The sequence below is a fragment of the Amblyraja radiata genome, chromosome 12, assembly GCF_010909765.2.
Source record: "Amblyraja radiata isolate CabotCenter1 chromosome 12, sAmbRad1.1.pri, whole genome shotgun sequence".
Taxonomy (NCBI): domain Eukaryota; kingdom Metazoa; phylum Chordata; class Chondrichthyes; order Rajiformes; family Rajidae; genus Amblyraja; species Amblyraja radiata.
In genome coordinates, this window is record NC_045967.1 from 10,999,974 (window position 1) to 11,010,775 (window position 10,802).

At 41.5% G+C, this 10,802-nt stretch overlaps 1 protein-coding gene across 2 annotated transcripts in view; it reads left to right on the top strand.

The window, feature by feature from the left end:
- nkrf (NFKB repressing factor) overlaps positions 1–2,355 on the top strand; it is a 62,214-nt gene extending 59,859 nt beyond the window's left edge. For both annotated transcript variants that reach the window (XM_033030232.1, XM_033030231.1), the window contains exon 4: positions 639–2,355. The gene's annotated coding sequence lies outside the window, so the exon portion shown is untranslated. The remainder of the gene's footprint in view (positions 1–638) is intronic.
- The last annotated feature ends 8,447 nt before the right edge of the window (positions 2,356–10,802 follow it).

Here is a 10,802-nt window from a genome sequence, read left to right on the forward strand (position 1 = left end):
GCACATTTTTGAGTTTTTGTAGGGAATACAGTTGGGGGCTGAAGGCACACTCTTGCAAGACACCAGTGTTGAGAATTATTGTGGAGGATGTTTCGTCACCTATCCTTGCTGATTGTGGTCTATGGGTCAGGAAGGATAGGTGACTGATCCAATTGCAGAGGAGGGTGCTGAGTCTTAGGTCCAGGAGTTTGGTGATTAGTTGGTTGGAATTATGGCATTGAAGGCAGAATTATTGTCAATACATGGAGTTGGGCATAGGTGTCCTTGTTATCCTGATGTTCCTGAGATGTGTGGAGAGCACGGAGATGGTGTGAACTGTGAACTTGTTACGACGGTGGGTGAATTGCATTGGATCAAGGCTGTCTGAGAGGCTGGAGTTGATGTGTGCTATGACCAGCCTCTTGAGGCATTTCATAATGGTGAATGTCAGGTGTTCATTAAGGCACGCTACTTTCTTTTTTTCGGGGACAATGTTCATAGTATATTTATATAGTAATTTGTATATGGAGTGTTCTATAGCATCTTGTAAAAAAGTATCTACTCCATAGGATACAAGTATTGTAAACAAAACATTTCCAAAAAATAACTTCAGTACTTTCAGTGATAACTGGAATTTCTTCAATCCTCCAACTCCTTAGGTGTGCTATTAAGAAAATACAGGCCCACCACCGATTTTCAGAGCCTCGCCAGATCCGTTTTGCTGGACAAACAGAGGAGTCAAACAATTGGAACGGTTCGCCTAGGCTGCCAGGGGGTCGAGATACTGGCAGGCCCGCAAAGTCAGCCTCGGAAGTCGGCGATGGGAAAGGATCTGCCAGCTCTGATCAGGCCAGAGCTCCATAGCCCCGACCGCAGGGGGGCAAATTCAACCCGCCGATCGCCGCCTCCGGGGGGATTTCAAGCGCACTCTCGTAATTTTGTCCGGATTAAAGGAGGTGACGGACCACCAGTGGCGGAAAATTTGTGGTGGACCTGTATTCTGATATACCTTGAATTTAAAGTGCATTGCCTCAGTTCTGCACATTGTATTCTGGCTGCTTAGATGATGCTGTTTTCTCAGTTTCACCTGTCATCCACACAATTTCCCTTGCCATCTGCATAACTCCCTTCATCAGATCTATCTTTTCGTGCTTGAAATGCTGATTGCATGAAAAACAATCGTCTGGTAAATTGATTTTTCAGGTGGAAAAAAATCTTTGCACTGCAGAGCCAAATCAATCAGAAAAGAACAAATTTATGACATATTTCTTGTCCTAAAGCCTACAGAGCCAGCAGTTTAGATTTGACGGTTCATTTTTGTAATATTATCGTCAAAAATATAAATTGGCTTGATGGAACAATTTTATGAATGAAATGAACTTGGTGGGGGAACTACTTATCTCCCTCTTGTGGAAAGAATACATTGCAACATCACAAATTAATTTAAATAGAAGGTGTAATTATAAGGGATTTTACTTTCGCCCAGAGATGGGCCAAAAAAGCTTCACAATGAGTGAATTATTTGTGAAATCTAATGTATGTATTTGTATACATACACATTGCACTTATAGTTTCACTTTCAGCAAATTAACAAAAGAGACGGCATCTGATTTTAGCTTGAGGGGCAAATTTTGGCTGGAGCACTAGAAGAGCTCCCTAATTAAATACAAATGAATATTTTGCTTCAAACTAAGCACTTGATGTCTAACTGAATTTAATCAGTAACTAAATGTTGTGATATTTAGATGGTAGTTTAAAAATATATCAATGGAAATTAAAATCAATTATTCTTTGTAATTGATAGTTGCTAATGAGTAGATATGAGCCAATTTTCCTGTAGTACTTAATTTTAGGTGTAGCTAGACAATTTGAATTACCTGATAAATTGATTGATTTTTTTTTTTACAATGCAATTTTTTATTTAAGATGAATTTGGCAATAAATCATTCTTTCTAATTCAGTTGTGAGTTGCACATTTATTATAAACTAAGGATTAGGTCTTAGAATTTCTTGTAAGAAGTTGACTTGGATATCTAAATTATTGGGGGTTGCAGAAGAACTTGCTACATACACTAACTCAGGATTTATGTCACCTTTGACTGAAGTCCTAAGATCCATCAATATCAGTGCCCAACCTTGAATGTATGTTTCTAAACGGAGAAAAATTGTAGTTGTTCCATGATGTCCAAAATTATATCCTCTGGATGGAGATGATTGTATTTTGGAATATATAATTATGTTGAATGTAAATTCCCATGTTATTTATGCATAAACATTGTTAAAATTGACATTTGCACCCAATGAAATGTAAATAGATTGCATCTTTCCAGTTGACATCACCATTATTGTCCTGAATTAAATACTGCGGCCAATTTATTTAAGTATAGATGTGAAACTGTGTGACCTGTTTCAATGCAGTGTCTTTTATATTCCTGCAGAAATCAAGTTTTGTAACTTGGAAGATAAGAGGTAAGGAAATCTGTAAGGATGCTAATAAACTTGGACATTTGCTGATATATACTTATCTGTAACCAAATGACAGAGAACTAGGGATTTCACTAAATTAATGTAACTGTTCATTTAAAAATGACCTATGTCTTCAATTCGTGCCATTAAATGGAAAGCTTTAAAAATAAAACAAAAACAGGTGATAAAGATCATTCTGTTTTGAGACTGGACCAGATGGTTGCGATGAATCTCCCGTCTTTAATTTCCAAAATGGCGTGTGAAGTGGTATACTCCTCTTGCTCTAGAGTTAGCAAAATAAAGAAGTGCCCATATTTGTGACCATATGCATTTCTCTATTGAATAGATTGAACTAATAGGATATGTAGGAACGTGGGACTAGAATTAGCACCATACTTATATTAATTTTACTGCATGAGTTTTATGCCTTTCAATCCTTTTCAAATCAACAAAAAATTAGTCAGTGGTTACAAAAGGACACACAGTGCTGGAGTAACTCAGCATCTCTGGAGAAAATGGATAGGTGAAGTTTCGGGTCGAGACCCTCTACAGACTCCTGCTTCAGACCCACTGAGTTACTCCAGTCCTTAGTGTCCTTTTGTGTATTAACCAGCATCGGCAGTTTGTCGTTTTTAAACGATGGTTACAATATCCTTTTAATAAATAATAAGATTCTAAGAGTTTTGAGCATTATCTCAGTACGGTTATCGGCTTTGCAGTCAGTTGTAACATGAAAGCATGAGAAAGAGGACAATTGTGGACTTCAAGCTCATCCCAATCAGCTAATGTTTGATGTTGGACTAGTTTAGAATATTTAGATTTGGTGTTGTGGGAGAAGGGGAAAAAAATGTAACCAGCGTGGAAAATATCTGGAAAATTCCTGGTTTGTGGTACTCAATCAAGATGCTGGTATTCACATCCAGCGAGGTGATGCAAGTTCTTCATTGAGAGCTAGCAACTTGACTGCCTCACTGTCTCAGTCAATGGAAATGACTTATTCCAATAGGAATGCCACATTTATTAAGCCCATCTACTGTCTAGTCTATAGACAGCAAATTCTGGAAACTTGAACAAAACAAAAAGTGCTGGAGGAACTCCGAGGTTCAGGCAGCATCTGGGGAGGGAATGGACAGATGATGATTTGGGTCGGGATCCTTTTTTCAGACTCGGTCTGAAGAAGTCCTGACCTGACACATCGCCTGCCTATAACCTCCCCAGATGCTGCCTGACCCGCTGAGTTGCTCCAACACTTTTGTGTTTTACTGCCTGGACTACCTGGGTTGAACTGGTCTGTTTGACACACCCTGTTCCTCTTAAACTTTAAAGTTCATTAGAAATCCCACTGTGTCCCTAAACCAGTCTCAACCCAGCAGCTGCTGAAAACGTGCTTTAAAAAAAATTCACGACATCCAAGTGTTGTGTTCGATAAATCACCGGATTCAGACAACAGAGTTTGATTCACCAAGTAATTTATTACACTGTGCAGTAAGGCACATACACTTGCGTCTCTCTGTATATATCTGCATACGCACTCACAAACCCAGAGTGCACAGCAGGGCACACCACAGGATGTTCCTTCATACACTCGCATATCCCCGTATGCACTCGCAAACACAGCAGAGCACGCCGTAGGATGTTCCTGTTCTTCATCACCTGGCTCCGTCCGTGACATGGTCCAAGGCCGGCGCTCTTTTGTCCAAAAGGGCGCCCAACACCATCCTTTATGGCATGTTTTATCAGAGCAGACCGTGCCACTGCCCCCTCCCCGAGCCAATCTTAAGCCCCCCTTTGCAACGTTTCTGCACTACTAGCGGCAGGGGGCGCGGGTGGTCTACCCAAGTATTGCTGTTGTGTTTTCTTCACCAGCGCTACGCTTTCCCATAGAATGGCCTGAGGAAGCTAAGCTGGTGCGAGAAGAGTCAGACGTGCGTGATAAGAGTTAGTATTTCTCAGGCATTGTAAGTCCCCACGCATGAACAGGTGCAGAAAATATCTCCCACTTGTCTGGGAAACTGTGTTTGAATCTTGTTTTCAAAGGGCATGGAATGCAGTGCTGCTCATTTAGCTGCATTCTCCTTTTTAACTCATTTTATACATACTGTAACGCCTTTTTAACATTTTAGCTGAAATTCTCTTTAACCCTTACACAACACCGGGTTAAGTATTCAAGTTCTGTCCTGATCAGCGTCCAATCCTCCATTTGTTATGAAGTTCATCCAAAATGCTGGGTTCCAATATCTCTGGTAATCTCCATCCATGAACATTTGAAAGTAATGACCAGGAAAAGGCCAGCTGACTCGCATCTACAATGCTGGCTTATCATGACTTGAAACTTTCTGCTGATGAACCTACACATTGTTATTCTCCTGGTTTAGGCTTGTAAAGCTTAGCCAGAATGTTTGGAAGGGGCGGATGACACAAAGCTGGGTGGCAGTGTGAGCTGCGAGGAGGATGCTATGAGGCTGCAGGGTGAGATTGGGCAGGTTGGGTGAGTGGGCAGATGCAGTATAACATGGATAAATGTGAGGTTATTCACTTTGGTGGCAAGAACAGGAAGGCAGATTAGGAAAGGGGGGGGGGGTGCAACGAGACCTGGATGCCTTGTACATTAGTCACTGAAAGTAAGCATGCAAGGTACAGCAGGCAGTGAAGAAATCAGATGGCATGTGGCCTTCATAGCGAGACTATTTGTGTACAGGAGCAAAGAGGTCCTACTGCAGTTGTACAGAGCCCTGATGAGACCACACCTGTAGTATGGAGAGAAGGCAGGTACAGGATACTAAGTTGGATGATCAGCCATGATCATATTGGATGGCGGTGCAGGCTCGAAGGGCCGAATGGCCTACTCCTGCACCTATTTTCTATGTTTCTATGTATTGTGTGCAGTTTTGGTCTTCTAATTTGAGGAAGGACATTCTTGCTATGGAGGAAGTGCAGCATAGGTTCACCAGGTTAATTGACATATGAAAGAACGGATCGACTAGGCTTATTTACTGGAATTTAGAAGGATGAGAGGATATCTTATAGAAACATAAAATTCTTAAGGGAGTGGACAGGCTAGATGCAGGAAAAATGTTCCCGATGTTGGGGGAGTCCAGAACCAGGGGTCAGTTTAAGAATAAGGGGTAGGCCATTTAGGACTGAGATGAGGAAAAACTTTTTCACCCAGAGTTGTGAATCTGTGGAATTCTCTGCCACAGCAGGCAGTGGAGGCCAACTCACTGGATGTATTCAAGAGAGAGCTAGATAAAGATCTTGAGTATCAGAATCAAGATATGGGGAGAAAGCAGGAACGGGGTACCGACTTTGAATTATCTGCCATGATCATATTGAATAGCGGTGCTGGCTCAAAGGGCCAAATGCCCTACTCCACCTATTTTCTATGTTTCTATGGGCCATTGGAGAAATATGGGAAATCTAGTGGCTTCCTCAGACAATCAAAAGCAGCCAAGGTCATTACATTAACTGTGCGTGCGTGTGTTAACCTTTTTAGTCCGTTTGTTTCCTTGAATGAAATTTGCTATGTCAGTTCCGGTCATCTTTGAAGTGAGTAATTCATTGACAAATGTACTGTCACTGTTAAAGGGGCTCACTACTGTGGGAAGAGAAGCTCCACCTAATATCCAGCCTCCTTGTGCTGTTTAAATGCAAAACCTCTGCCCCTTGTGTCCTTCCATGCATTGGCTCTCTTTCCTAATGTTTGATTAGTTGGTCCATGCAGTGTGCTTTTCTGTTTGCAGGGTTCAGAGCAGCTGATCAGTGTAATGGGTGAAATTGCCATCTGCTTCCTTGGTCTGACAGAATAGACCTGAACCCCATATAAGATGTTCCACCTTCTTTGATTTTAATTGTACCGTAATCCTCAGGGCTGCAGCCTCAGACCTCCAGGTAGAGAATGCCACAAATTTACAAGCAACTGTGTGAAGATGTTTCTTCTGCTCTTGGCTATAAAAGGCCTACCCATATTTTAACACCGAGAGTCCCTAGTTCTAAACTCGTATCTACCCTGTTAGACACTCGAATGAGAATTCTGTTTCAATGAGGATGCCTCTTATTCTTAAAAACTCTGCAGCAGAGAGCCCTGATTTGCTTAATCTCTTGTGTGACAGATTTATAAACCTAGGATTTTTTTGATACACTCCTATACTCGGCATTAACTTTAAGGTAGGAAATCAAAAATGTACACAATATTCCAGGTGTGGTCTTGCCAAGCCTTACTTCAATTATGCAGGATCACTGTTACTACTTGCATCTATTTCTTGCAGTATATGAAAATATGATTTACTTTATTAACTGCTGCATCAGTATGTTAACTTTTCAATGACTTATGGACAAGGAGACATGTTTGCATTTGGCTGTTTGCATTTTCCAATCTCACTAGTTAAAGAAATAATGTCTTCTCTGTTGATTGATTATCAATTTATATTAGTACTTTCCTCCCAATTCTATGTGCGTTAAATGTCTCCCATCAATCACCTGCGAGGTTCCTTTGCAACGGCTGTCTGACTATGAGTCCGTATTCAAGGATTCAGCAGCCAACCTAAATAAGTACACCACTGCCATCACAGACTTCATCAGTAAGTGTATAGAGGACTGCATGACATAGAAGCCAAGCTGTATGTTCCCCAATTAGAAAGCAAAGCTGATCATCGACTTCAGGAAGCAGGGTGGAGCACACACCCTTGTCAAGGTTGCTGAGATGCAGACAGTCGAGTTTCATGTTCTTAGGTATAAGTATCAGCAACCATGTGTCCTAGTCCAACCACATTGAAATAAAGAACAAGAAGGCACCCCAGAAGGTTAAGGGAATTTGGTATGTCTCCCAACGATTCTTCACCAATTTCTACAGATGCACCTTTAAAAACATATCTTATCTGGATGCATCACAGCACAGCATGGCAGCTCCACCCAAGACCACATGAAATTACAGAGTTCAGCTTCTCCCTCCCTGCCTGCCCATTGACTCCGCATTTACTTCATAATTGTCAAGTGTATCAAGGTACAATGAAACGCTTCTACTGCAAGCTATCCAGTCAAATCATACAGTGTGTGAGTGCAATTGTAATTAGATCTTCAGGGACGGCACACAGTCGCCATGTTCTGGCACTGCATGGAGTCTTTTATGTTTTGAGTCTGAAAAGTCTGATCTTTATGGCCTGAAGAAGATAAGCAATTTATCTGAAGAAGGTTCTTGACCCGTAACGTCACCTCTTCTTTCTCTCCAGAGATGCTGCCTGACTCGCTGAGTTACTCCAGCTTTTTGTGTATCTTCAGTTTAAACTTGAATCTGCAGTTCCTTCCTATGCGTAAGCAATTAATTTTCTCAATTTAAGGCTCGCTGTCCTGGCAGCACTGAGATGATAATTTCGGGGTCAGCCTGGCCCAGTGTGATTCCCTTGGCTCCATCCACCACCCAGCTGTTGTACGGCCTCTAGTGGTTGCCGCCATCACACTCACGACCATTGCAGCTGGGCTGCCCGTCGCCTCCTGCAGTTGTCCGAAGCTGCCACAGCCCGCTTTCTGAACTGAGCACAGATCTTCAGGTTGTATTTCGAGGGCGTGGGAAGTGAGTTCACAGACCGTTCGCAACCACCGACATTTCCTTGACCTTCATCTGACCATACTTCACGCGGCCTCCTGAAAGCTGGCAGCCTCATCAAGGACCACTCATGCCCCTGTCATCCTCTCCTCCCCCATCAGGTAGATGATACAAAAACTTGAAAGTATGAGCCATCATATTCAATAATTACTTCCACTCCGCTGTTAGCCGGCTCTTTCAAAATCCCAAAATATAGACCAGCAAGTCCGATGCATTCATCAGTTTCCAGACACATAAATTCTCCAGTATTAGCATCAAAGTGGTAATTTATTTTGCTTTTTTTGCACCAGACCCCTCGTTCTCTGCTATATCTAGAATGTTGTTTCCTTCCTTTTGAAGGGGAACACGTACTTTGTTTAATTTTTCAAGTATTGACAAGTATTTTGGTTGTTATTGGGCCTGAATGTGATCTGACCTTTCCCATCTACATCGTGTATTATGAGAGCCCAGTGGCTCTTCACGTGTCATCTCATCACAGAAATGTTCTTAAATTGAGACTGTTGCAGAACAGGTAAATATATGGGAAATGTATTTAGACAGATTGACCTGGAGATTTCACTGCATTTTCAGCTTCATCTATGGATTTACTGAATGGTTGCCTTTGGTCCAACACATCATCCACCTTTAGAAGGACCTCATCCTATCGCCATGATTCCCTGCAGTCTCCATCACAATGTCCCTGGCAATTACAAGCAGCCAGATCTTTGGATTCGGGCTTTGTTGCAGTGTAGGTGAATGCTAGAAGTTAATGGCTGCAGTATCAGATTCAGAAGAGGCAGAAGTCAATGGGCTTTGAAAGGATATCCCTCCATTGGCTGGAATTATACCTGGTGCAAAGAAAATTGGTAATTGTAGCCCCAGGACATTGCTGCAACAGGTTTCCTGATGGCCATAAGCATTACTATATCGGTTACACGTGTTTCAATTAACTTTCCACAAACTTCAGCGACTCACTGTCAACTCTAATGAGGTAATATCTTGCCAACCTTTGAATTAGTACAACTGGCAATAATTTCAAAAGACTAACATTTTAAACTATATTTCAAAGCAACTGCTCTCTAGTTAGTCAGTAATAGCATTGAGCTTTTCACTGACTGGAATTTCAGATACCAACAGCAGCAGCATGCTGACGAGAATGTCAATTCACCCTCCCCACAAACGTTTGCACATTCAATCGTAGAACAGCACAGCACTGGAACAGGCCCTTTGGCCCATTATGTTAGTGCCAAACAAGATGCCAAGTTAAACTAAGCCCTTCTGCCTGCTCATGATCCATATGCCTCTGTTCCCTGCACGTCCAAACGCCTCTTAAATGCCACCATCACAGCTCTCTTGATCTTTGTGCAAAATTCCTATGATTCTCTTGACAAATCTCAGTGCAGATCAGATGGGTCGTAGAATCAGCATAAGAGTGATTTTTTAATGGTAAAGCTACCTAAATATCAATTTAGTATTTTCCAAGATGTCTCTAAGCTGACAAATGCAAATAAATCTAAAGCTATACCTCTGTGCGTGAGGTAGCACAATTCATCTTAAATCACCCAAAACCAGTATAAATGATTAGTGGATTTTAAGTGCATGCTATGTCTATATGGCTATATGGATATGCTATGTCTATATGGCTATTTTTTTTTTAAATTACTTTGTGAATCAGCACTAATCAGAAATCAGATATGTACTCAGAAAATTTGGTGTAAAAAGAAACTTGAAATAAAAAATGTTGGAAATACTGATTAGGTCCAAGGCGCTCGCTCGGTTATGTTTGAATGAATATAATCAGCAGGAACATGTACTGCTCAAGCTAAACTTACGCACAAGTAGATTCTTTTGAAAGTTTCTGAATATTTATTTAAGAGCTGATTGTTAGTAATTAAACTTTTTTTAATTCCCTTTTTCTTAAATGTGTTCATTTCTTGCTTAGATTGTATTATTTGGGCACATATCACCCATTGTTACTATTGTCCAGGTTTCAGCTGTTGTGGAGTCATACAGCACAGCAACAGGCCCTTCGGCCCAACTTGTCCTTGCCGACCAAGATACCCCATCAATATTAGTCCTACCTGCCTGCATTTGGCCCATAGCCTTCTTAACCTTTCCTATCAACCTATCCAAATGTTATAGTACCTGCTTCAACCACTTCCCATGGCAGTTTGTTCCATACACCACCCTAAGTCTAGAAAAAGTTGTCCCTAGATTCCTATAACATTTTTCTCCTTGTCCCGTGTCCTCTGGTTCTTGATTCCCTACTCTTGAGTAAAAGACCGCATTCCCCCATCTAGTTTCTCATTTTATGCACCTCTATAAGATCACCCCTCATCCTCTTGTGCTTCAATGAATAGCATCCTAGCCTGCCCAAACTCTGCCCCTCAAATTCTGGCAACATACTCATACACTTTCCCAAGGTTCTGAGAGACCTACTTTGATCTTTGCAACTATATACTAGAGCAAGTCCATTCCTGCCAGATGTATTTTAGACAAGATACCAATGTGTTACAAACTAGGCAAGTGCATGTTACTCCAGAAAACAGAGATGCTGCCTGTCCCGCTGAGTTCCTCCAGCATTTTGTGTCTTATTGATTACTGAGAAAGCTGGTAGTTGTGAATGACCACCTTCCATGTTGTGTATGCAAATACCGTACAACTGCATGAATGAGAATGGAAGGGGAGGCGATTTGACGGAAGAATTTTCATTTGGACATCTTAATCAGTGAGGACATTTAATTAGGCTGCATTTCTAACAGTCCCACACCGTCAACTC